The sequence below is a fragment of the Meles meles genome, chromosome 11 (assembly GCF_922984935.1).
Source record: "Meles meles chromosome 11, mMelMel3.1 paternal haplotype, whole genome shotgun sequence".
NCBI lineage: Eukaryota > Metazoa > Chordata > Mammalia > Carnivora > Mustelidae > Meles > Meles meles.
In genome coordinates, this window is record NC_060076.1 from 85,272,610 (window position 1) to 85,298,586 (window position 25,977).

Consider the following 25,977-nt stretch of genomic DNA (forward strand, 5'->3'; position numbering starts at 1 on the left):
CAATAATTGAACTATTCACTTCCTAGTGAAATCCTTGGTTTCACTCAGGAGCCTGGTACAAATGAGTGTTTGGGCTACAGAAGAAAAAGAAAGTAATAAAAATAAAATCTCAAACCTAAAACATGTAGAAGAATTCAATAATTTCCTACATTAGAGTACAGATTAAACCCCTTTGATATTCCACAGAAGTTCAAAAGAGTACAAATGTTAAAATCATGCCTCAGGCTATTTGAAGAACCATTAGTATCCTAGCCTGTAAGACCAGGGGGGCGGACAACAGCCAGAAGAGTCACAAGTGAACCATTAGGCCCTATCTAAGGCAGTTCTAAGCAATCCTGCCATTAGAAACTCTGTTGTGTTGATGTATTCTCAAATAACATTTTGCACTGCATAAGATTGCCCTCCTCAATTAGAGAGGGTTAAAGAGAAAAGAAAACATGTTACCACCATTATTTTCAAATTGTTGACAAAATAGGCATACTGCTTCGTGACTTGTCTTTGCCTAGTTACCTGTCATTTTAGTACATTGCCCTAACATTCCATAAGGCTAGTAACCCAAAAGTATTCTTGCTGCTAGATGAGCAATACCCTCCTCCACACCCAAGAAATAGTTTTGGACCTTGCTCTATATTGAATGTTCCTGTGTCCCAAGCTTCATATGAGGAATCCTAACTTCCAGTGTGAAGGTGTTAGAAGTTGGGGTGTTGGGGAGCTGATCAGGTCTTGAAAGTGGAGCACTCATGGGTGGGATTAGTGTCCTTATAAAAGAGCTTCCAGAACGTTCCCTCCACCCTTCTGCCTTGTGAGGACACAGAGGCAAGACAGCCATCTACAAACCAGAAAGCCCTCCCTCGCCAAACATTGAAACTGCCCGTGCAGTTTCAAACTGGGTCTCCTGAACATCCCAGCCTCCAGAACTGTGCAAAATCAAGTCTGTTGTTATAAGCCACCCAGTTTAAGATATTCTCTTACAGCAGCCCAACCTAAGACAAACCTAAACTAGGAGTAGCAAAAATTTTGGTAAAGGGCCAAATAGCAATTATTTCAGGCTTTATGGACCACTCGTCTTTATAGTTAGCACAAAAGTAACCGTGAGACATTACAAAATGTCATGGTGAAATTTCCTTTCAATGAAATTCAAATCTTAGGTGATTGTCACCTGTCATAAAGCATCATTCTTCCTTTGGTTGTCTTAAACCATTTTAAAATGCTTTTAAAGTCATTCTCATCTCGTGGGCTATACTAATGCAGGCAGCAGACTAAGTTTAGCCCAGAGAACACAGCTTGCTCATGCTTTCCATAAACCACAGATCCTGAGAATGATAAAACCAGTGAGTTATGTTTAGTGGAAAACATTCGCCCCATGAGTAAGTACAGAAAACACAATTGTATGGTAATTCATATGGATTATTCTAATTATAGATATAAGCGGCTCTACCAGTTCAGATATTTGCCAATATTTAAGTTACAAACCACAAGCGGCTTCATTAGTTCATACATTCATTTCTTCAGCAACAAATGAGTGCACAGTATGCCCCAGACACTGGATGAAGTACAGGGTTGAAGAGGAATTGTTCTCAAAAAATTCTTTTTAAATGACTTCATACACACTGCTTTAATCTGCTTGAGATGTCAGATTTTCTTTTTAAGTTAAAAATTCTCAATTTGTAGGAATGGTTGGCTTCTAGTTTTTCTCATCCAACCCATGCCCTTCAATGATTATCAAGAAGAGATGGTGCCAGCCCAAGTCAAAGATATTTTTGACTTAAGTAAAACAAAGAGCTTTTAGCATGAATGACAGTGAACCTTCAAATGAAATGAAATGAGAAGCTAGGACATGTTTTATCATGTCCATCAGGGATGGTTTAATTAGAAATAACTACAATCATTTCAGCTGGGGAAAGGATACTGTAGATTACCTTCTGATCTCTAATAGCATGAAATGAATTTTTAGATCCAGTGATTAAGGGTAAGTTTCCACCCTTCAGGAAAATAATGGTTACAATGCATTAATCTTTTGCAAATCAGGAATTGTGGCATTGCAGTGACAAGCTGATGATCAAATTGTATTTACAGGCTGCCTCCTAATTACCTGTTTAAAAAAATGAGTCTGTTCTTTATATCTGAGTGTGTTTGAATACGTTTGTAAGATTAGGTATGGCTTCACATTCATCACAGTCCTGTCTATAACTGTAGGAAATTAAAGATAATGTAAATGTCCATCATGAAAGGAATAAATAATGTATTATAATATAGCAGTACAATGGAATATGGCCATTACAAAAGGTTATTCTAGATCAACAGTCATTATTGAACAAAGATATCTACAATATATTTAAGATTTTTTTAGAGCAGGTTACAAAAGAGCATTTATAGTTTGGTCTCATTTAGGGAAGGTCAAACACAGTAGGATCCTAAACAAAATTCTAAAAAGTATTATTTCTGGAGGATCATGATTTGGGTCATTTGGTTTTTCCTGGATTTTTTTCATTTTCTCCATTGTTTGAATTTTTTTACGATGGGCATATATTAAGGATTTGTTTACTTCTTAACAAGCAGATAAAGCTTTTTTGGTTAATAGAGAAAATTTTAAATCAGCAAGATTTTTATGATTAATAAACCACATGATTTATGATAAATAATGAGTTCAGTAGCAAAAATAGGAACAAATACACGGAAGAGTCAGGAATGGCAAGCTTTTGCTCACCTGGTATCGATTTGTTACAACTACTGAAATTTACCCTTAATGTGAACTTTCTGAGAAAGCGAATATATTCCCACTATCCTGCTTCAAGTAACACTGTTCCCCTTGAAAACTTAGAAGAATGTTATGAGCCCATGCTTTCCTCTCCATGCCTATTGCATTCTAGAAGCTCAGTATCTAAGTGCTGGAAAGTTTAGAGATCAAGTCCAGATCACTCATCCTACAGATGAAGGAAGGGAGTCATGGAGGTGACATGACCTCCAAAAGACCCAAAGCTGAAGACTATCAACGTAACCTCTCTCGCTTTTTTGTTGATTACAGAAAGTTGTATACAAATATGTACAGCTTTGTAGGTCAATCATGCCTCAGTAGAGTAGTCTTTATTTATTAATTTATTTTTAAGATTTATTTATTTATTTTAGAGACATGAGAGAGAGAGCATGTAGGGAAGGGACAGAGGGAGAGAGAGAGAGAGTCTCAACCAGACTCCACGATGAGTGTGGAGCCCAACTCTGGGCTCAATCTCATGACCCTGACATCACCACCTGAGCAAAGACCAAGAGTCAGACTTAACCTATCACGCCACCCAGGCGGCCCAGTAAAGCAATCTCTAAAAAAAAAAAGGAAAGTTATCTTTATCTGGTCATCAAACTTTCGTGGTCTCCCAGAATTCCCACACAAACCCAAAACGAAGCCAGAGTTGGGATTTGTTAGCGTTGTGGCCTCTGAGTGTTCCCAGAGCACTGGGGTGGGCAAGGCTGTAAGGACAGGTGGTATGAAGATCCAGGCATACATCTGTGAAGCTGGCCTGGCAAAAATGGAGAGGGAACATGAGGTCTCAGAGGAAGATATGGGACAAAGAAACATCTGTGTGTTATCCAGAATCCCAGGCCAGGAGAATGTCCACAGTGATTACACTGTACCTCCGAAGAGGAGTTCAGGTATGGCATTCATGGTTTTCTATCACTAAAGCGGTAGATACGATCCTAGGGCACATGGAGAGGAGAAAGCTTTAATTTAGGTTTTGGGTGAAAGAAAATATTCAGGAAAAAGACACAATAGCTCTCATTTATTGAGAACTCACTATGCACTTGAACCTTGGCTCTTCAACTGACTCTGAGCTCCCTCCCTGCCAAGACGGTCAGAACCATGACCAGACTCTGACATAGTACCCAGGAGGGGATACAGAAGAAAATGTCAAAGAGAAGGTTATTTCTGTCAAGCGGCCCTCTGCAATTTACAAAGACTTCACAAGCCATTGGATATGGTGTTCAGGACATTTTTGGTGTCCTTTTAGGGCATCATGTTACCATGAAATCTGACCCTACTTGGCTACCTGAATTAATTAGTAGGACTGAACTGAGGGGATGTACAGTAAGTGTACTACTTTCAGAAAGTATATGATTCATCTGTACAAAGTAAAGAACATTTCCCAGGAATATGAGTTGTGATTTAACAAATGCCTTCAGCTTGTCAGAGAAGTTGTAATCACTTATTGCACATACTAACTCCTTTCCGTGGTGTGAGCTCAGCCTATGAAGTCTATAAACTGCTTTGTAAACCAGTTCTCATTTCTTCCCCTCTTGCCTAACTGTATTTCAGAATGTCTGCAAAAGGCACAGATAAAATAGTCACTACAAAAGGGGTGTGGTTCCAGCAAGTTTCCCTGCAGATTACCTCCTTTGTTATGCAGGAGTTTACATTCAGAGTTGTAAACCTGTTACCATTATTCCCCTTCAAGTGTTTTGCTTATTCCCATTTTCCTGCTTTTCTCTTATCTGTGAAGTATCTTTTCTTTTTCTTTTTTTTTTTAAGATTTTATTTATTTATTTATTTGTCAGATAGAGCACAAGCAGGGGAAGCAGCAGGTAGAGCAGGCTGAGAGAGAAGCAGCCTCCCTGGCAAGCAAGGACCCGGATTCGGGTCTTAATTGGGATCATGACCTGAACCAAAGGTAACCCCTTAAATGACTCGCCACCCAGGCATCCCAAAATATCTAGGTTTCTAATGACACTTATTCTAGTAGACCGTTCTTACAACTGTAACATCTCCTATATCCACGTACAGGTTAGCGATCGCACATTTTCCCAAAGTGCATTCCATTAGCTTAACATCTTTGATGAGCACTGTCCAATAGAAATAGAATACAAGCCCCATGCGTAATTTAAAACTTCCTAGTTGCCACATTAAAAAAATATTAAAAAGAAACAGGTAAAATAAATTTTCTTAGTATATTTTATTTAATATGATAAAATACTGTCATTTCAACACTGGATCATTATTTTAAAATTATTAAGAGTATATCTTACAATTTTGGTACTAAATTTTCAAAGTCCGGCGTGTCTTTTACACTTACGACCCATCTCAATTCAGACTAGTCATGTTTTGCACGTTCAGTCATTGCACCGTGGCTAGAGGCTGCCATATTGGACAGCACAGATCTAGATCTTGAATGAAGAAATTAAATGAGATCCAAATTTTATCCAAACCTTCTATTAAGATATTCTCCTTCCTCATCTCTTCCCACTTACCCACCACCACTCAGTTTAGAAATATAGTTCTTTCTCAGGCCAATCTTTCCAATTAACTAGGAAGTATGCCTTAATTTTTAAAAAGATTTATTTATTTATTTGACAGAGAAAGTGTGTGCATGAGGGGGAAGGGGTAGAGATAGAGGGAGAGGGAGAAACTTTAAGAAGACTCCCTGCTGAGCGTGGACCCTGAGATCATGACCTGAGCCAAAGTCAAGAGTCAGCTGCTTTATTGACTGAGCCACCCAGGCACCCCTGCCTAAGATATTTCTATCTTCTCTCTCCCACATTCCATTCTCCCTTATCTGCTATCCCTTCATTTCATAAATGGGAAAACTGGTGCCCAGAGAGGTTGGCAATGCAACCAGGGTCACACAGTGCTCAGTATCTAAATTCAGTCTTCCTGATGACCAGACCGGAGCTCTTCTGATTTCCTTGGGCACACAGCCACTTCCCTGCCTCCTCTTTCTGCTTTAGGGCTCAGCCACTCTTCCTTTTACTCTCTCCAATAAGGAACAGTTGATTTTACCTTCTGGGACATAAAGTCGGGAGGTCCAACCTGAACTAATCCTCTAAGCACAATAGATGGGTTTAGGGATTGCCCACCGGTAGCTCAGAACTGGCAACTTCTCTTTTCAGGTCTTAAAGGCAATGAACCCTCCCAGCAGAGAAGGTTCTTCACTAGTTGACTTTCTAAGCATTCTGCTGCATACATTCACTTATACTCAGAAGACTGGAAGGCTAGATTCTAAAATGTTATTATGGTAATCTTTCCCAGTGCCTCTAGCCATAGGTTATGGGTTATTTTGTGGTTTGGGATTTTTCTACAATAAATACAGGCATACTTTTTGCAAAGAAATGCTATGTGCTAATAATAAAGGAATGTGCCTCATAGCTTTTATAAAGAAATAGTCTGGGGGCGCCTGGGTGGCTCAGTGGGTTAAAGCCTCTGCCTTAGGCTCAGGTCATGATCCCAGAGTCCTGGGATGGAGCCCCACATCCGGCTCTCTGCTCTGCAGGGAGCCTGCTTCCTCTTCTCTCTCTGCCTGCCTCTCTGCCTACTTGTGATCTCTGTCTGTCAAATAAATAAATAAAATCTTAAAAAAAAAAAAAAGAAATAGTCTGATCACCCTGTCTTGGTTTAATTTTCCCAGATCTACAAATAAAAGACCCTTTTTTTTTTAAACCATTTCAGGCAATCATCTAAATATTTTCCAGAGGTAGAAACGCAGACTTAAAGCAGTCTGAGGCCCTCCCACATAAAAATCACTCATCAGTATAAAATGACTTAAGAGTAATTCAAGCTGAGCACCTAGAGTCTTCTACCCAGATTTCTATCTGCAAAACATGACAACACTTGACCACTTAGCAATGGGAAGGGTAACGATTTCTTAACTTCTCCTTCTCCCAGCCACAGAAAAGAAAAAAAGGCGGGGGGGGGGGGGGGGAGCCAAAAGAGAAGAAAACAGAATAGGGCTACAGCCAGCTCCTAATATTATACCGCCAAAGAAATTATGCATTTAAAAAAAAAATCATTTTGTCTTAGGCAACTTTAAAGCATTTTCATTGATCATTTCAATAGATAAAAAAGTAAGATTTCCACACATATCGATCTGTCCTGAATGATTTATACTTCAGCTTTTCACATACAATGGGGAGGTGGAGAAAGAACAAAACCCTGTATTTTCCTGAGACTTTCATGTTCACATTCCATGCCCCAAGAAATGCCTTTCTCTAGGCAGATAGTATTCATAATTTGTAATTTTTGGTACAGATGCACAATTTGGTATAAATCTGGTACAAAATGCATAACTCTTTATCTGTGTTACTATTTCACTAAATCGAATTCCATAACATTTTAGGTTCACTAGCGGAGCTTGCAATATAAAAGAAAAAAAGGAGCAAATGTTTTTGTAGTTCAAGTTGAAAAGACCAAGTGCATACTATTTTTTCCTCAAGTAGAAATACATCTGTAGTTTGGAAGATGCAAAATAGATGTGTCCCCACGCCCAAAAAAGCACCTTACTAGCAATGGCATCAATACTTGGGTGTCCCAGTAAACTGGTATTTGTAGGGGTTAGATTTTGCTCTTTCTGTCTCTGGGGTATGGGATACTGAAAGCTTTGCAAAGAAGCCCAAGAACTAAATGTTCTTGAAAAGAACCCTTCAGGATCACCCAGTCCAATCTCTTTCTTCATTTCAGAGGAACAGCAAACCTTTTGACTGTGGCACAAAATCCTTGCAACTGTGCCAGTATTCTCCAGCGGGTTAGCTGGTGGAACCCCTGGAAGTCAATGTTTTTTGTAGAAACCTATTAAAATCCTGGCATATTTATGCCTGCCCCAGGAGCCAGAACTTTTACTAGCAGAAAATATGATTCTATTCCATATATATGTGTTATATTCAACTACAACTATGTCCAGAGGGGGAAAGGGTGGTTAAATTAAGCATAACACATTATTTCAGATATATTCTGTTAACATTTGTACACTACCTTCTCATTTGGTCTCCCAGATTCATCCGGCAAGTAAGTGGTATAAGATGGCAGAGGTTTAAGAAAAATTTGGAGACTGTGAACTTCCATGTAGAAATTCAAAGTTCATTGTCTTCATTTCTAAAATTAAGGTGAGACAATACAAATGCTAAATCATTATGTTGCACACTAGCAATTAATATAATGTTATATATCAGCTATATCCCAATAAAAGAAAAATGAAAGCACCAATATCATTTTATGTCTTCCCCGGCACATCTCCCCTCCCTGCCTCCCATCCCCACCCCCGGAAGGAAGCCTAGTTTGGTTTTGGGTTTTGGGTGTTGTTGTTGCTTTTTTCCCTTTCTTTCTTTCTTTTTCTTTCCTTTCCTTTTTTTTTTTTTGAGGATTCTAAGTTGGTTAGAGATAAGGCATTTGAATGACTATTTTTGTATTGTTTTCAACCCACTGTGCTAAAATCATGTAGTTGCTGCATGTACCTTATGTTCCTTTAAAAGATGGTTTTAAATGAAAGTGTTTTCAGACTATAAGCCTTCTTTTAATGTTTTTGGGCAATCACCACAATCAAAATGAATTTTGAAAAGTACTCAATTAAAAAGCAATTAAATGTGGAAAGTGACTATTAAAAAGATTACTGAGCAGACATGATGACTCGTCTTGATTTCAGAAGTGAAGCGCTCTGTATGGACAACTGTCATGATATCATTCTGAGTGATTAAAAAAAAGCTACAGATTTCATTTCACATGTAAAATAAAGAAAGAAAAAAAAGAGAGAGAGAGAGAGAGAGAGAGTGATCTGGAATAAAATAGAAGTTGTTAGCACAGTTTACTCCAGGCTGTAAGGAAAGAACTTTCAGTTTTTATTTTATAGACTTCCATATTATTCAACCATTTGTTTTCAATAATTATGTACACCTTTTTTCCTTTATAACCAGAAAAACTTAAGGATAATTTTGTTCAATTCTGTTGACCAGGCAAATTAACTGCAAGATTGGCAAACCTGGCAACTTTTCAAAAAAATTAAGTGCCATATAAAACATTGTTTGCCAATAGACAATTGTACCAAATCAGTAGAGTGAATCTCTGAAAGCTGTTGTTTGGTATTCTACTGGAATCTCTTGCATTAGGTTCCCTACACAATTGAATCTTAATTGCTTCTCACGTGGTAGGTCCTCAATAAATATTTATGAGATTGAACATTGAGTTGTCCTTTTTTTTTATCTACAAAAATAGTAATTTTATATGTTCAACCTAATTGTAGCTGCTCAATGAATCAATGACAACGGTGAAATGAATGAATGAGCATGTCAGCTTCGAATAGTGATGACTATGAACCTGAAAGGCAATACCTAAAATATCAAAGGTCTCAACTAAAAGAAGGTACAAGTTTGAGAACAAGCCAGGGGCCTCTTAAAACTCAATTTAGTGGGGGTGCCTGGGTGGCTCAGTCATTAAGTGTCTGCCTTCAGCTCAGGTCATGATCCTGGGGTCCTGGGATTGAGCCCCACATGAGGTTCCCTATTCTGTGGGAAGCCTGCTTCTCCCTCTGCCTGCCTCTCCCCCTGCTTGTGTTCCCTCTCTCATTGTGTCTCTCTCTGTCAAATAAATAAATAAACACTTAAAAAAAATCAATTTATTGGGTCAATTCTCCCTAAATTCCCTAGTTTTCAAATATATAAAGGAATAGGTTTTCAAAGTCTCCATTAACTAAAGAATTCTAAATCTAGACCAAATAACTGGTAAAAACAAAAAGATTGTTGGTTAGGTATATTTTCTTTCCTTTTCTCCTGAGGAACAAATAAGAGGATCTAAACTAAATGTGTCATATTAGAAATTTTTACTTAAAATGTGAACCAGAGGGGCATGCAGGTGACTCAGTCGGTTAAACGTCTGCCTTCAGCTCAACTCATGATCTCAGGGTCCTGGGATTGAGCCCGATGTTGGGCTTCCTGCTCAGCAGGGAGTCTGCTTCTCCCTCTCCCTCTACCCCTCCACTCCCACTCATGTACGCTCTCTCTCTTTTTCAAATAAATAAATAAAATCTCTCCAAAAAAATGTGAACCAGAAAATAAGTTCTTAAAAAACAGATACATTTTGGGGACACCTGGGTGGCTCAGTTGGTTAAGCGTCTGCCTTTGGCTCAGGTCATGATTCCAGGGTCCTGGGATAGAGTCCCATATCAGGCTCCTTGCTTAGCACGGAGCCTGCTTCTCCCTCTCCCTCTATCCCTACCCCTGTTCATTCTCTTTCTCTCCCACTCTTTCTCTTTCTCTCTCAAATAAATAAATAATCTTAAAAAAAAAAAAAAAGAAGAACAGATACATTCTCAAGCCAAGTTGTGAATTCTCTTCCTGCCCTACTTCAAAAATAAGAAAGGAGTGATTTTGTATGGCGTAACTTGGGTACGGTTCTGCTTGGAAGCGGATGGAAGAGAGCATGTTTACTCTGAGGTTGTGGCTGCATTGTGTGATAAGAAGGTACAAGTGCGTCCAGGCTGATTTTTCTCTCTGACATCCAGCATTTTGCAGTCAGAGAGTGAGTGCAATTTTCACAAGATTGAACCAGCCTACATGTAACTATTTTCCTTATTATTATGCATAATTAAAACTGGAAAAAACAGTAGCAATGTGACCTCTCAGAGGCATGACACAATTGGGCAGGGGTAAAAGGTAAAGAGGTTTCTTTGGGAAAATAAAAAATACTGGAGTTTCTACCATTTCTAATATCTAAATATTGTTCAGGAAGAAAAAGTATGATGTGAACATGTAAGATATTCTAGTCCTGGTTTATTGACATAACATTAGGTTGGCCTCTACAATAATACTTATTAGAAATGTCATAATAATAATCATAGACATAATAACTGTTTGCAGTTATAATGACTGGTTGGACCAATGCATCCTCCCAGCAAACAAAGCTTTTAGAACAGCATGATCCTCCCCACAAGCTGATACCACATGAATCAGTACATGTTCAATTGTTCAAATGGTTTAGGAACTTGGCTTTTTTAAAAAAGCAATTTCAGGATCTAAAATTGTTTCCCTCCTTTAAAAACAAAAACTGTGTTTAACCAAACCAGCTAGAGAGTTACCCATTTATTCACGTAGCAAGTATTTCTTTAAACATGTCCTGGGTGCCCGGTACAGTGCTTGGCATAGGACACAGAAGTGGAAAAACAAACATGCTTGGGTGACTATTTATACCAACTCACACCAAAACACATTCATTAACGTGACACATCACCCTTGGGGGGAGAGATACCATACTTTCAAATGTGATTTTCTGATTTAGCCTCTGCTTTAGCAGAAGGTACACTTCTATATACAGCCAGATTCAGAATTTTTTCAATATGAGTATATAGAAAATATACATGTATTTTGGCCTTTGAGAGAGAAGTGTTGTTGTAATGGAATGGTAATGATAGTATCTACTGTTTATCAAGGCCCCTAATTGCACCTATGTTTAACGTTAGCTCTAACCTCAAAACAACCCTGAAAGTAGGTGCTCCTTCCATTTTACAGATGGTTGATATTGAGAAACCCCTCCCAGGATCAGATCCTGACATTCTGAATGATCTGCAGGTCCAAAGACACAATGGCAGCCTGTTCAAGAAGACAGAATAACAGTGACCATTTACTGCATATTTACTCTGTCCTCACACTGTTCCAAGCCCTTTGGACTGGTTGTTCTAATTCTCACAACAGCCCTGCCAGAGAGATCATCGTGCCTCCACATTACAGATTTAGAAACTGAGGCTCACAGAGGCTAAGTAACGTGCCCCAAATCACACATCCAATTAACAGCCACAGACTGAGCAGGGTTAGAGACCGGGGGCTGTCTGAACCTCAAAAGTTACTCTGTCCTCTCTAAAATACTCCTCATCCTCCACTGACAGCCACTCTTTCAGGCTTTGGTCCATGCTCTCTCCCCTCTGCCTACAATGGCCTCCCCTGCCTCACTCCTACTCGGTCTTCAAGGTCAAGTGCAGATATTATTTCTCCAGCGCCAACCACCTCAGGCAAAATTTGTAATCATAGCACACAGAGCTTGTTTTCTGTTTTTGGTTTTTTGCTTTTTTGCTGCTAGTCTAGCACTTATCACATAGTATTGTAATTATTTGTATGTATTTCTCCCCCGGGGAGGTTAAGAAGACCTTGAGAACAAAAATTGTTTCTTACACACTTTTGAGTTCCCAACACGTGCTACACAGCTTGGCACGTAGGTTGACACTGCAAGTTAATTGGTGGCAGACCAAATACCTCGTGCCAGCATGCTGTAAATTAAAAGGACCTCTAAAAAAGTGACAAGACCAATCCTCCAGCCTCTATTTGGGAGCCACACTTTTTCCTTGTTTTATTTGCCTGTCTGTTTTAAAGACCCTCAGAAGAGTGAATGCTAACACCTCTCTACCTCTCCTCTTTGCAATTCTTCTAACAGGTCACTCTGGGCTCAATCCTGCATCTTTTTGCCCTCGGAGAAAATTCTGTCTTCTCATAGTACAGAAAATACAGAATGAAACTTTCACAAAACCTGCCTTCATTTTTGCCTGCTTTCTGGTGAAATCGGTTGGACGTGCCATACAATTTTCCCCTGGATGCTCACCACAGAGACAGGATCTTTTTTGGGCCAGTAAGTAGTGTGGGGACCACAAGGGAATAAGGACACTGGTGGCAAAGAAAAGGGTCCACAGCAACGTGGTGCCCCAGAGCTTAGCCCCTTGAACAGCACAAATGCATGTGTCCGGATGTGTAACTCCAAACCAATTACCGAGGCTTTATTTTCCTGTAAGGCGGGAAGTAAATGCCTGTTGGACAGATTGGAAAAACTAAGATATAGAAAGAGTAGATTCTTTGGTGGAAACCTTATTATGCTGGGTTTAATCCAAAAGTTCTCACCTTCCAGCCTGCACTTGAACCCAAGAGCAAATTTTCAGAAAATGGATGATAGTTGTATTTTCCTTACTAAGAGAATCGGGTCATCCCCTTAACTCCTTTCTGCTTCAGAAGTAGATATTAACATACAATCACCCTGAATGTTTGTATGCAAAACAGGCAAAAAGATCCGGCTTTTTTGTGTCTTTGGCTTTTTAAGTCTCTCCTGAATAGGGATATTCACAGATAATTGGCGGCGCTGTCTGGACAAAGAGTTACAGCTTTGTGGTGTAAAAACCGTAGCCTGCATGTCCAAATTAGCTCAAGAAATTTCCCATTTCTGAGAGGGCGGCTGGCTGCCAGCTCTTTAAGAGAGAAAAACACACCCTCAGAACATGAATCATTACCTAGCACAGAAAGTGAGCTCACGCGCATACACACACACACACACACACACACACACACAGACATTTTAAATAATTGCTCAAGACTTTACAAAATATGCCTTCAGCACGGTACACATTTTATCAACCAAGATCAGGCTGTCCTTTTTCATCCACCCTGTCGAAAACGGTAAGCTATTTACCAAAACCATTGCTCCAGGAGCAGGCTGAAGGCGTCCTGTAAACAGGGGTGCCAAGCAGACAGAACGGATGAGTCAGAACTGATTTTAGAGTACACACGTGTAGGTTGAACTTAGTGCTTGCAGCTGGTTGTCAGTCCTGTCTTAAAAACAGATTTGTTGACCTTTATGCCTATAACTACTTATCTTCTCACTCCTGTACCTGAAAGGCAACTTTCTTAGAGAAGGAAGATCTAATCAATGCTTTTAGCATAGATGGATTAGGATGACCATTCCTTGGAAATAGACACTAGTGAGCTCACCCAGCTGCAACACAATACAAAGGCAGAGGCAAGGTGACCTGCTTAACCTGGGGGTGGCCATCTGGGTGGCTCCCATCCCTGTCAGAAAGGGGTGCAATGGGTGTCAATTATTTTTATTGTAAACACTCAAAAGTACTGAGACATTATGATCAGATGAATAGTTTTTCAAGTGAAAAGAGACCAAAATAGTTGCCAAATCTAAAGGCAAAGGAATCCAGATGTCTCAATATGTTTCCTTAAAAAGTGGGTCTAAAGCACGTTTTTTAAAACATCCAAGAATAATTGATTGATGTGCTTCTTAGCTGACTTGAGACAACAGATTCCTCAGAGCAATCAGTCATATTTATTTCTCTATGTTAGCTAGAAAGTCAAAGAGAGCTACCAAGTTGGAACCAGGACTATTTTTCCCTTTATAAAAATTTCTGATTTCATCATAGATGTTATGGTAACCCTGTCCAAGAGTCTGGGAGTTTAATCCATCATATTTTTAGAAGTTAATTTAATAGAGTAAAACCTTGACTTTCAAATTTCCTTTCTTTTAATATTGGAAGAATATTTGTCTTTTTTATACTAATTTCTAAGAATTCATTTGTTTGTTTTTAAGAAAGCCTTTTTGGAAAGAACATTTCACATACCTTTTTCAGGCTAACTATACTTTTTTTTTCTTTTTTTTCCCTTTTTAATTGGAGTATAGCTGACAGATTACTTTCAGGCATACAATATAAGTCATTCTACAATTATAAACATCATGAAATGCCCACCACAATAACTGTAACTCTTTTCAATAAAAACTAATCCAAAAGAAGTAAATGCAAACAAAGAATTAAAAAGGAGATACCTTCAGTATTTGAAAAGCAACATTTCTCTTGTATGGTTTATCAGTGAACTCAAAATGCACTTAAATTGGCAATTAAAATGATCTATAAGCATCCTGCCTTGATGGTGAGAGTCCTGGGATAAAATACAATGAGAATGTGTGCTATTAAAAGCTGTGCTTTACACTTAGATACACTGCAACATCCCTGAAATGGTGGGTACTGAGGACATTGTTTCCTTAGGTTAGCTCTTAGAAGCTTCAGGGACACCTGGGTGGCTCAATCAGTTAAGCGTCTAACTTTGGTTTAGGTCATGACCTCAGGGTCCAGGGATAGAGCCCTGAATAAGGCTCTCTGCTTAGTAGGGAAACTGCTCCTCCCTCTCCCTCTGCCCTTTCCCCCACTTCTACACACTCTCTCTCTCTCTCAAATAAATAAATAAAATCTTTAAAAAGGGGGGAAGGAGCAAGATGGCGGAGGAATAGGAGACTGAAATATCCTTGGGTCCCAGGAGTTCAGCTAGGTACTTATCAAGCCATTCTGAACACCTACAAACTCAACAGGAGATCGAAGAGAAGAGCAGCAATTCTAGGAACAGAAAATTGACCACTTTCTGGAAGGTAGGATGTGCAGAGAAGTGAATCTGAGGCAATATTGGGAAGGTAGACTGTAGGGGGTAAGTGCGGTGGGAAGGGCTGGCTCCCTGCAAGCCCTAGAGCAGGGGAGCACAAAATTGGAACTTTTAGAAGTCTGCTCCACTGAGAGACATCGCTCCAGAGGGTAAGCAGGGTGTGGAGCCCTTGTGGGGACACTGTGGTCACAGGACCTACAGGGTCACAAAAAGACCAGGGGTTTCTGAGTGTGACAGAGCTCCCAGGTATCAGAACAGGGAAGCTGGCTACAGAGACGGAGCTGAGGTGTGCGCTCTCAGCTCGGGGTTACCTTAAACCATGGTCTGAGGCACAGTCAGGCCACTGCTCTTCAAGCAGGGACCCCCACAACTGGCAGATCCGGGGAGACTCACCTTCCTCCTCGGGCAGAAGTGGCACGGAAGTGCATGGCAGGAATCTGCTGGGTTTGGAGACTCCAAACAGAGCCGTGCGCCAGAAAGAGAAACGCTTAGTCACAGACTGGGTGAGCTCGGATTGTGGCCAGAGACCAGGGAGACGGGAGGGATTCACTGCTTTTCTCTGAGGGCGCACTGAGGAGTGGGGCCCTGAACTCTTGGCCCCTCTGGGTCGGAGACTAGGAGTCCACCATCTTCATTCCCATCCTCCAAAGCTCTGCGGAAAGTGTTGAGGGAACAAAAGCTCCTGAGCATGAACCCAAGCAGATTACTTAACCTGGCCCCTGGCGAGGGCAGTACAATTCCGCCTCCAGCAAAGACATTTGAGAATCACTGCAACAGGCCCCTCCCCCAGAAGATCAGCAAGAACATCCACCAAGACCAAGTTCACCAATCAAGAAGAACTGCAGAACTCCAGAGCTAGGGGAATGCAACACAGAATTCATGTTTTTTTCCCCATGATTCTTAAGTCTTTCAAAGTTAACTTTTTAAAATTTTCTTTCTTATTCAATTTAAAAAACTTTTCCTCTTTCCTATTTTAACCCTTTTAAACTATTTTATCTTATCAACACCATGCTAATGGACATCAAAAGAAAGCTGGGGTGGTAATCCTTATATCAGATAAATTAGATTTTATGCCAAAGACTATAATATGAGATGAGGAAGGATGCTATATCATATTTAAAGGGTCTGTCCAACAAGAAGATCTAACAATTTTAAATATCTATGCCCCTAACATGGGAGCAGCCAATTATATAAACCAATTAATAACAAAATCAAAGAAACACATCGACAATAATACAATAATAGTAGGGGACTTTAACACCCTCCTCACTGAAATGGACAGATCATTTAAGCAAAAGATCAACAAGGAAATAAAGACTTTAAATGACACACTGGACCAGATGGACATCACAGATATATTCAGAACATTCCATCCCAAAGCAACATTCTTTTCTAGTGCACATGGAACATTCTCTCTGGAGAATAAATCGGGTCTCAACTGGTACCAAAACACACAGATCATTCCCTGCATATTTTCAGACCACAATGCTTTGAAACTAGAAGTCAATAACAAGAGGAAAGATAGAAAGAGCTCAAACACATGGAGGCTAAAGAGCATCCTACTAAAGAATGAATGGGTCAACCAGGCAATTAAAGAAGAATTGAAGAAATTCATGGAAACAAAAATGAAAACACAACTCTTCTAAATCTTTGGGACACAATAAAGGCAGTCCCCAGAGGTAAGTATATAGCAATTCAAGCCTTTCTCAAGAAACAAGAAAGGTCTCAAGAATACAACCTAACAATACACCTAAAGAAGCTGGAGAAAGAATAGCAAAGAAAGCCAAACCCTAGCAGGAGAAGAAAAATAATAAAGATTAGTGCAGAAATCAATGAGATAGAAACCAAAAGAACAGTAGAACACATCAATGAAACTAGGAGCTGGTTCTTTGAAACAATCAGTAAGATTGATAAACCCTTGGCCAGACTTATCAAAAAGAAAAGAAAAAGGACCTAAATTAATAATCATGAAGGAAAGAGGAGAGATCACAACCAATACCAAAGAAATACAAACAATTATAAGAACATAATTATGAGCAACTATATACCAGCAAATTTGATAATTTGGAAGAAATGGATGCATTCCTAGAGACATAAAAACTACCAAAACTGAACAGAACCATAACCAGTAAGGAGACTGAAGCAGTAATCAAAAACCTCCCAACAAACAAGAGCCCAGGCTAGACAGCTTCCCAGGGGAATTCTACCAAACATTTAAAGAAGAATTAATACCTATTGTCCTGAAGCTGTTCCAAAAAAATAGAAATGGAAGGGAAACTTCCAAACTCATTTTAGGAGGCCAGCATCACCTTGATCCCAAAGCCAGATGAAGACCCCATCAAAAAGAATTACAGGGTGCCTGGGTGGCTCAGTGGGTTAAGCCTCTGCCTTCGGCTCAGGTCATGATCCCAGGGTCCTGGGATCCAGTCCCACATAGGGCTCTCTGCTCAGCAGGGAGCCTGCTTCTTCCTCTCTCTCTCTCTCTCTCTCTCTCTTTCTCTCTGTCTACTTGTGATCTCTCTCTGTCAAATAAATAAATAAAATCTTTAAAAAAAAGAAAAGGAGAATTACAGACCAATATCCTTGATGAACATAGATGCAAAAATTCTCACCAAAATACTAGCCAATAGGATCCAACAGTACATTAAAAGGATTATTCACCATGACCAAGTGGGATTTATTCCTGGGCTGCAAGTTTGGTTTAACACCCGCAAATCAATCAGTGTGATACAATACATTAATAAAAGAAAGAACAAGAACCATATGATACTCTCAATAGATGCTAAAAAAGCATTTGACAAAGTACAGCATCCTTTCTTGATCAAAACTCTTCACAGTGTAGGCATAGAGGGTACATACCTCAATATCATAAAAGTCACCTGTGAAAAACCCACAGCGAGTATCGTCCTCAATGGGGAAAAATGGAGAGCTTTTCCCCTAAGGTCAGGAGCATGGCAGGGCTGTCTACTATCACCACTGCTATTCAACATAGCTCTAGAAGTCCTAGCCTCAGCAATCAGATAACAAAAAGATATAAAAGGCATCCAAATCGGCAAAGAAGAAGTCAAACTCTTGCTGTTTGCAGGTGATACAATACTTGAAGAGGAAAACCGAAAAGACTGCACTCCAAAACTGCTAGCACTCATACAGGAATTCACTGTCAGGATATAAAATCAATGCACAGAAATCAGTTGCATTTCTATACACCAACAACAAGACAGAAGAAAGAAAAATGAAGGAGTCGATCCCATTTACAACTGCACCCAAAACCGTAAGATACCTAGGAATAAATATAACCAAAGAGGCAAAGAATCTGTACTCAGAACACTATAAAGTATTCATGAAAGAAATTAAGGAAGACACATAGGAATGGAAAAACGTTCCATGCTCATGGACTGGAAGAACAAATATTGTGAAAAAGTCTATGCTACCTAAAGCAATCTTCACATTTTACGCAACCCCTATCAAAATATCATCAATTTTTTTCAAAGAAATGGAACAAATAATCCTAAAATTTATATGGAACCAGAAAAGACCCCAAATAGTCAGAGGAATGTTGACAAAGAAAACCAAAGTTGGTGGCATCACAATTCCAGACTTCAAGCTCTATTACAAAGCTATAATCATCATGACAGTATGGTACTGGCACAAAAATGGACACATAGATCAATGGAATAGAAGAGAGCCTAGAAATGGACCCTCAATTCTACGGTCAACTAATCTTCGACAAAGCAGCAAAGAATGTCCAATGGAAAAAAGACAGTCTCTTCAACAAATGGTGCTGGGAAAATTGGACAGCCACATGCAGAAGAACTAGACCATTTCCTTACACCACACACAAAAATAGACTCAAAATGGATGAAAGACATCAATGTGAAAGAAAAATCTATCAAAATCCTTGAGGAGAACACAGGCAGCAACCTCTTCAACCTCAGCTGCAGCAACTTCTTCCTAGAAACATCACCAAAAGCAAGAGAAGCAAGGGCAAAAATGAACTATTGGGACTTCAACAAGATAAAAAGCTTTTGGGGGTGCCTGGGTGGCTCAGTGGGTTAAGGCCTCTGCCTTCAGCTCAGGTCATGATCCCAGGGTGCTGGGATCGAGCCCTACATTGGGCTCTCTGCTCGGTGGGGAGCCTGCTCCCACCCCCACCTGCCTCTCTGTGTACTTGTGATCTCTGTCTGTCAAATAAATAAAATCTTAAAAAAAAAAAGATAAAAACTTCTGCACAGGAAACAGTCAACAAGTCAACAAAACCAAAGACAACTGACAGAATGGGAAAAAATATTTGCAAATGACATATCAGATAAAGAGAAAAGTACCCAAAATGTACAAAGAACTTACCAAACTCAACACCCAAAGAACAAATAATACAATCAAGAAATGGGCAGAAGACATGAACAGACATTTCTGCAAAGAAGACATCCAGATGGCCAACGGACACATAAAAAGTGCTCCATATCACTCGCCATCAGGGAAATACAAATCGAAACCACAGTGAGATACCACCTCACACCAGTCAGAATGGCTAAAAATAGCAAGTCAAGAAACAACAGATGTCGGTGAGGATGAGGAGAAAGGGGAACCCACATACACTGTTGGTGGGAATGCAAGTTGGTGCAGCCACTCTGGTAAACAGTATGGGGGTTTCTCAAAAAGTTGAAAATAGAACTACCCTGTGACCCAGCAATTGCACTACTGGGTATTTACCCTAAAGATACGAATGTAGTGATCCGAAGGGGCACATGCACCCAAATGTTTATAGCAGCAATGTCCACAATAGCCAAACTATGGAAAGAACCTAGATGTCCATCAACAGATGAATGGATAAAGAAGATGTGGTGTATATATATATATATATATATATATATATGAATACTATGCAGCCATCAAAAATGAAATCTTGCTATTTGTAATGTGTTGGATAGGGGAGGTGAACCATAAGAGACTATGGACTCTGAAAAACAACCTGAGGGTTTTGAAGGGTCAGGGGTGGGAGCTTGGGGGAACAGGTGGTGGGTAATTGGGAGGGCACGTTTTGCATGGAGCACTGGGTGTTGTGCAAAAACAATGAATACTGTTACGCTGAAAAAAATAAATAAAATGAAAAAAAAAAGTAATGTAATGTGTTGGATAGATGCAAAGGGTATTATGCTGAGCAAAATAAGTCAATCAGAGAACGACAATTATCATATGATCTCTCTGATATGAGGAATTTGAGAGGCAGGGCAGGGGTCGTCGGGGGAAGGGTGGGAAAAAATGAAACAAGATGGGTCTGGGGATGGAGACAAACCATAAGGGACGCTCAATATCAGGAAACAAACTGAGGGTTGCTGGGTATTGAGGGGAGGGATAGAGTGACTGGGAGGCGGACATTGAGGAGGGCACGTGCTATGGTAGGCACTGCAAATTGTGTAACACTGATGATTGACAGACCCGTACCCGTACCCCTGAAACAAATAATACATTATATGTTAATAAAAGAAAAACCTTTTTTAAAAAGCTTCATAATGCTTGGTTTTTGTAGGGGGTCAGATATTTTCTTTTGTTTGGTTGGTTTTTTGGCTGGTGATGGTGGTGGTCATTATGTATGAGCATTGCTATTTCTTTTTTTTTTTTAAGATTTTATTTATGTATTTAACACAGAGAGAGAGATCACAAGTAGGCAGAGAGAGGGGGAAGCAGGCTCCCTGCCGATCAGGGAGCCTGATGTGGGACTGGATCCCAAGACCCTGAGATCATGAGCAGAAGGCAGAGGTTTAACCCACTGAGCCACCCAGGTGCCCTGAGCAGTGCTATTTTTTAATACAAAAACCTTTAAAATGCAATGAAGTCAGGAAAGATAAAAGGCCAACTTACGACTATAAGCTTTCCTTGTGGTCACAATCCTCAATAACTGTAAGAAAAGATGTTGTTACTGAAACAAAAAACCCTTTACTTCTTTTTTTTTTTTTTTTTAAAGATTTATTTATTTATTTATTTGAAAGACAGAAACTACAAGTAGGCAGAGAGGCAGGCAGAGAGAGAGGAGGAAGCAGGCTTCCTGCCGATCAGAGAGCCCGATGCGGGGCTCGATCCCAGGACCCTGAGATCACGACCCGAGCCGAAGGCAGCGGCTCAATCCACTGAGCCACCCAGGCGCCCCAAACCCTTTACTTCTTATTTCTATCCTATTCAAAGTCCTCAAAAGTTGCCTGGAAAGTTACACAGAAAAAAGAAAGGATTTTGACATTATTATTGAATGCATAAAAGAATTTTCATAAATATATAGGGCGATGCAAAATAACTCATTCCAAAATTAGAACTCCTCAAACTAAGTTAATTCAGCCAACAAATTTATTTGTTTATAATCTGGGTATCCACTCATATAGAAGTTTTGAAATATAAAAATGTAAGTACAGTGCGATGGTTTTTCTTGGTTATGAAATGAATAAATATGCATTATTTAACCAAGAAAAATACAATACTTTCACAGTTTACTTTGGTTCTTATTTCTAAATAATATGTTTATCATTTGGAGATTTTCTTATTGACTCCCTGTGACTGCAGAAGTTAGCTAGAGTTGGTGCATAAAATACATCGTATGTCAGAAAGGACATAAAGCATAGATATTCAAAACAAACATCCCTGGATGGGCGACTCAGAGCAAATAGATCAGTGCCAGCCCCCAGAAGTTCCCTACAGCCTTTCTGAGTCAAATCACTCCCTTTCCTTAACTGTAACTCTTGGCTTTTCTTTATACTTTTTGCCATCCAAGAATGCATCACTCAACCTTACAGTTTTGCCTGTTTTTGAATTTTATGTAAATGGAATCATGTAGTACATAGTCTTCTGTATCAGCTTTTTCTAGCTCAATATTATATTTATAAGATTCATTCATATTATAGCATTCGGTTGTAGCTCATATCCATAGCTATGCAGTATTCCACAGTGTAACTATACCTACATTTACTAATCCATTCTTCTGTAGATCGACATTTAGATTATTGCTATGTTTAGACTTATAAATAAAGCATACTCTATAAGCTTTCTTATACATGTCTCCTGTTACACATGGGCACAGATTTCCGTTGGATGTATGCCTAAGAGAGAAATTGCTAGGTCATGAGGTACAGTATCTTTAATTTTAGTAAATAAAGTCAACTGCTTTCCAAATTGGTTTGAAACTAGTTTCCATTCCCACCAGCAGTTGGATGAGAGTTCCAGGTGCTCCATATCCCTGGAAATCGTTGCTATTTTGTCTAAATTTTTAATTTCAGCCATTTTGGATGGATGTGTAGCAGCATCTCCTTGAACTTTTAATTTGCATTTCCTGAGGACCATTGAGATTGAACACCTTCTGTTATATGTATTGACCAATTACATATATCCTGTTTTAAAGTAGTTTTTCAGTCTATTTGCCCACTGTTCTGTTCAATTAGACTGCATTTTCTTATTGAGTCATAGTTCTTCACATATTCTGGATATAGACACTTTGGTAATTATGTGTGCTCCTAACAGCTCTGTATCTGTGAACTGCCTTTTTGCTATTTTAATTATTTTTAATATTCTTAATTTTACTGTGGTCAAGTTCATCAATCTTTACCTCAAAGATTGGTGCATCTTCATGTTCAATATGTTTAAAAATCATTCCTTCCTATTGAGATCATGAATTTATTCTCCTATATTATCTTCTACAGCCTTATTGTTTAGCCTTTCATAGTAAAGCATCTACAATTTACCTAGAATTGGTATTTTTGTTGATGATGTGAGTGGGTTGAATTGTTGGACTTTTCCAGGTAGCACGTTCTCTAACCCAGTGCTCTGCTCTGTCACTTTTGTCATCGCTATGTCATTTTTCATCAATTTTCAGCAGATTCTCTTGATGCCTCACTTTGTAAAATGAGGGTGTTTGTACCCTTACCACTGCCTCCTCCTCATCTGCCCACCTTTCATCTCCCAACATCTGTCACCTAGAGCTCTACTTGAACATCATCAAAGCGAGAGGGTTCCTGTCTGTTCTTAATCATGATTAATGCGTCTATGATTTGTGCACAGGTTTATTTTAAAAGCTGGTAACTGGGGTGCCTGGGTGGTTCAGTGAGTTAAGACTCTGCCTTTGGCTTAGGTCATGATCTCAGGGTCCTGGGATCAAGCCCTGCATTTGGCTCTCTGCTCAGCAGGGAGCCTGCTTCCCTCTTCTTTCTGCCTGCCTCTCTGCCTACTTGTGATCTCTGTCTCTCTGTCAAATAAATAAAATCTTTAAAAAACTAAATAAAATAAAGTAAAAGCTGATAACCAATAAGCAAATTTTGCATTATTATGACTATTCATCACATTATTTGTCAGAGTCAGAAGATGATAATAATTACACTTCTTGCATACATTTCTGATGTCACAGTCCTTTCACCACTCAGAGAAAAATGTACTAGCACCAAGGTGAAATATAGTCTCCTCTCTTACATCTTACCTATCGCTGAAAAATAACTAGGTCTTAAATTGTTTTGTATTTGGAACATGACATCCTGGTAACGTGTTTCAATCTACTGAGATTGTTCTGGTTATTCTTTTTTACCTTGTTAAGATTCACAGGTTTTCCCACCGTGCAATTCTTTGCAACTTCTTATTAACAGCAGCTATTACCTAAAATAAATTTCATTCTTTTCCTTGGAAATATTTTTCTACAAGCCTGCCTATCTCTATTATAAATTACACTGATTTCCTCCTTCAGCCTACTACGTAATTGGCATCCTTGGATCTGTTTCATTATTCCCCTAAACAAGTCCTGTTTGTGTACTCCTGGGAAAAGGCAGAACAGCTGCAAGGATAGAGGGAACACAGCCCACCTAAGGCCACCCTCACTTGCGACATCAATTGCAAGTTTAAAGGGTTCTACATACCAGGCCCGGGTTTGATAATTCACTAGAAGACCTCACAGAACTCAATGAAAGCTATTATACTCATGGTTAAGAGTTAGGGTTAAGAAATAATAGAGATTCCAGTCAGCCAAGGGAAGAAGTATGTGGGGCAGAGTCTAGGGAAGTACCCAATGCAGAACTTCTTTGGCCTCTTCCTATAGAGTCAGGACACATTACTTTTCTAACACTGACTTGCGATAATAAGCAGAGACCAATCAGGGAAGCCCAGCAGAGCCTTGATATTCAGAATTTTTATGGATGCTCCATTACACAGGTGTGACTGATTGTCCCCATGCTTAATTTTAGTTTCCAGTCTCTAGTGACCCAAAGCCCCTCAGGCAAAGACACTCCTAAGAGGTATGATACTGCAGAAGCTTATAGCTCATCTCCAAGAAACTAAAGGCCAAGGCCAGACCTCTTGTGGGGTGAGGATAAATTCTTTACCACACAATCCCACATCTTCCGTTTTCTTGATTTTCACCCTCTTTTTACTGGAGACATCCTCAAGATGCGTGGGTGTAAATTCCCACTTTAAATCTTAGTGATCTGACATTTCACAAAACCCATAAATATGGGCCTTTTTTCATTTACCTGACTTGGTTCTAATGGACCCTTTGAATTGGAAAATCTCCCTTTAGCTCTGGAGATGTTATTTCTTTAACAATGTCTTTCCCTCTACCGTGACTGCTTTGTCTTTCTAGAACACCTACTCCTTGGCTGTTGGACATCTTGGACTAATGCTCCAGTTCTGAGTCCAAAGCTTCTCAAGGCAACTTGGTGACATCTATCCTTGCAGTCCCCTTCTCTGATAGTCTAGAGTGCCGTTGCCTCCTCTTTGCTCCACTTATAAACCTCTTAGAGCATCTGTTTTCCCTCTTCTCATCTGCTCATGACTACCTACAATTCTCTCCATTTGTGGGCTCTGTATATTTTTTATTCTTCTAATATTATTTTAAGTTAGTCCTATGAAGGAGAAAGAAATGTGTGCTTGCCTTGATAGCTCGAACTTGAAGCTACCTTTATGAATTTGAAAGGTTTAAAGGCAGGTGGCTTTATTGTCACAGTATGTTCCCCATCACTACATCAGTGGCACGAGAACCAGCAATACATGCATTTCCTGACCCTCGATTACATAATTTGGGACAAGGGCATCTTAGGAGAATTACAGACATAGAGCCTTCTATGACGCTCCTTCCTTTGCCAAATGACATACACAAGGTATCAAGTTATGACACAATGAAAAGAAAAAAATTACTTCAGTGACTTTATTTTTAAAATGTATTTTCAAAGCTGTTCTTTTCTGAAGAGAAACAATAGAAATAAAGTACAAACTCTTGCCAGATTCCAGATGGCAGCGGTGGTATAGAAGAAAGAACACTGGCTTTGGCATCAGAAGACCTGGGTTTGATGCTGCCTCTGCTTTTGTTGTCCCCCTAACTTGATTGAGTTACTAAACTTGTCTGAGTCATAAGTCTCTCATCTATAAGCAGAAAGAAAACACGTGTCTCACCACTGTCATGAGACTGAAAAGAAAGAACAGTCATGGAAGAACATTCTAGATTGCAAAGTAAATAGAAAATAAAATACTTTCTCCAAATGATGACATTCTCCAGGGGAGGCTTGTGAATTCTTCGGGGGGGGGGGGGGTAGCATCTCGTGACCACCTTTTTTCAGACAAGAATAAGGAAAAAAAAATCACACGAAATCACCTGAATTTCCCAAGGCTTCCACCAGATAGAGAAACATAATCATGAAACTTCAAAAAAGGTAGGTAAGACAAGTTCCTAATTCTGAGTTTATTCACTTATCCTCGCCTTCAGCAAATACACATTCAATGCTGATGATATTCAAAGCACTTTAAAGGATTAAAAAACATCAATTAGATCTAGTCCTTTCACTCGGAAGGCTCCTGTTTGGAGATCATACAGCTACCCATATATCCACAATATGCTATTGGCTATAACCAGGGACAAGCCTGATGCCAACTAATGAGAAACAGTACTCAGCTGAGTCTTGAAAAATGAGTAGGGTTTCAGCTGCCTAAGATAAGTGGAAGTGCATTCCTAGAAAAGGCAACTGCCTTCATGAAGGTTACAGATATGCAAAGTAAGGCTTTGTTCCAGGAATTGTGAATAGGCTGGGTTGCCTG

General features: G+C 39.5%; 1 long non-coding RNA gene across 1 annotated transcript in view; it reads right to left on the reverse strand.

Annotated features, from left to right (window-relative positions):
• LOC123952763 overlaps window positions 1–25,977 on the reverse strand; it is a 138,390-nt gene that overhangs the window by 98,988 nt on the left and 13,425 nt on the right. The window contains exon 2 of the long non-coding RNA XR_006820709.1: window positions 7,730–7,849. This is a non-coding gene — a long non-coding RNA (uncharacterized LOC123952763). The remainder of the gene's footprint in view (window positions 1–7,729; window positions 7,850–25,977) is intronic.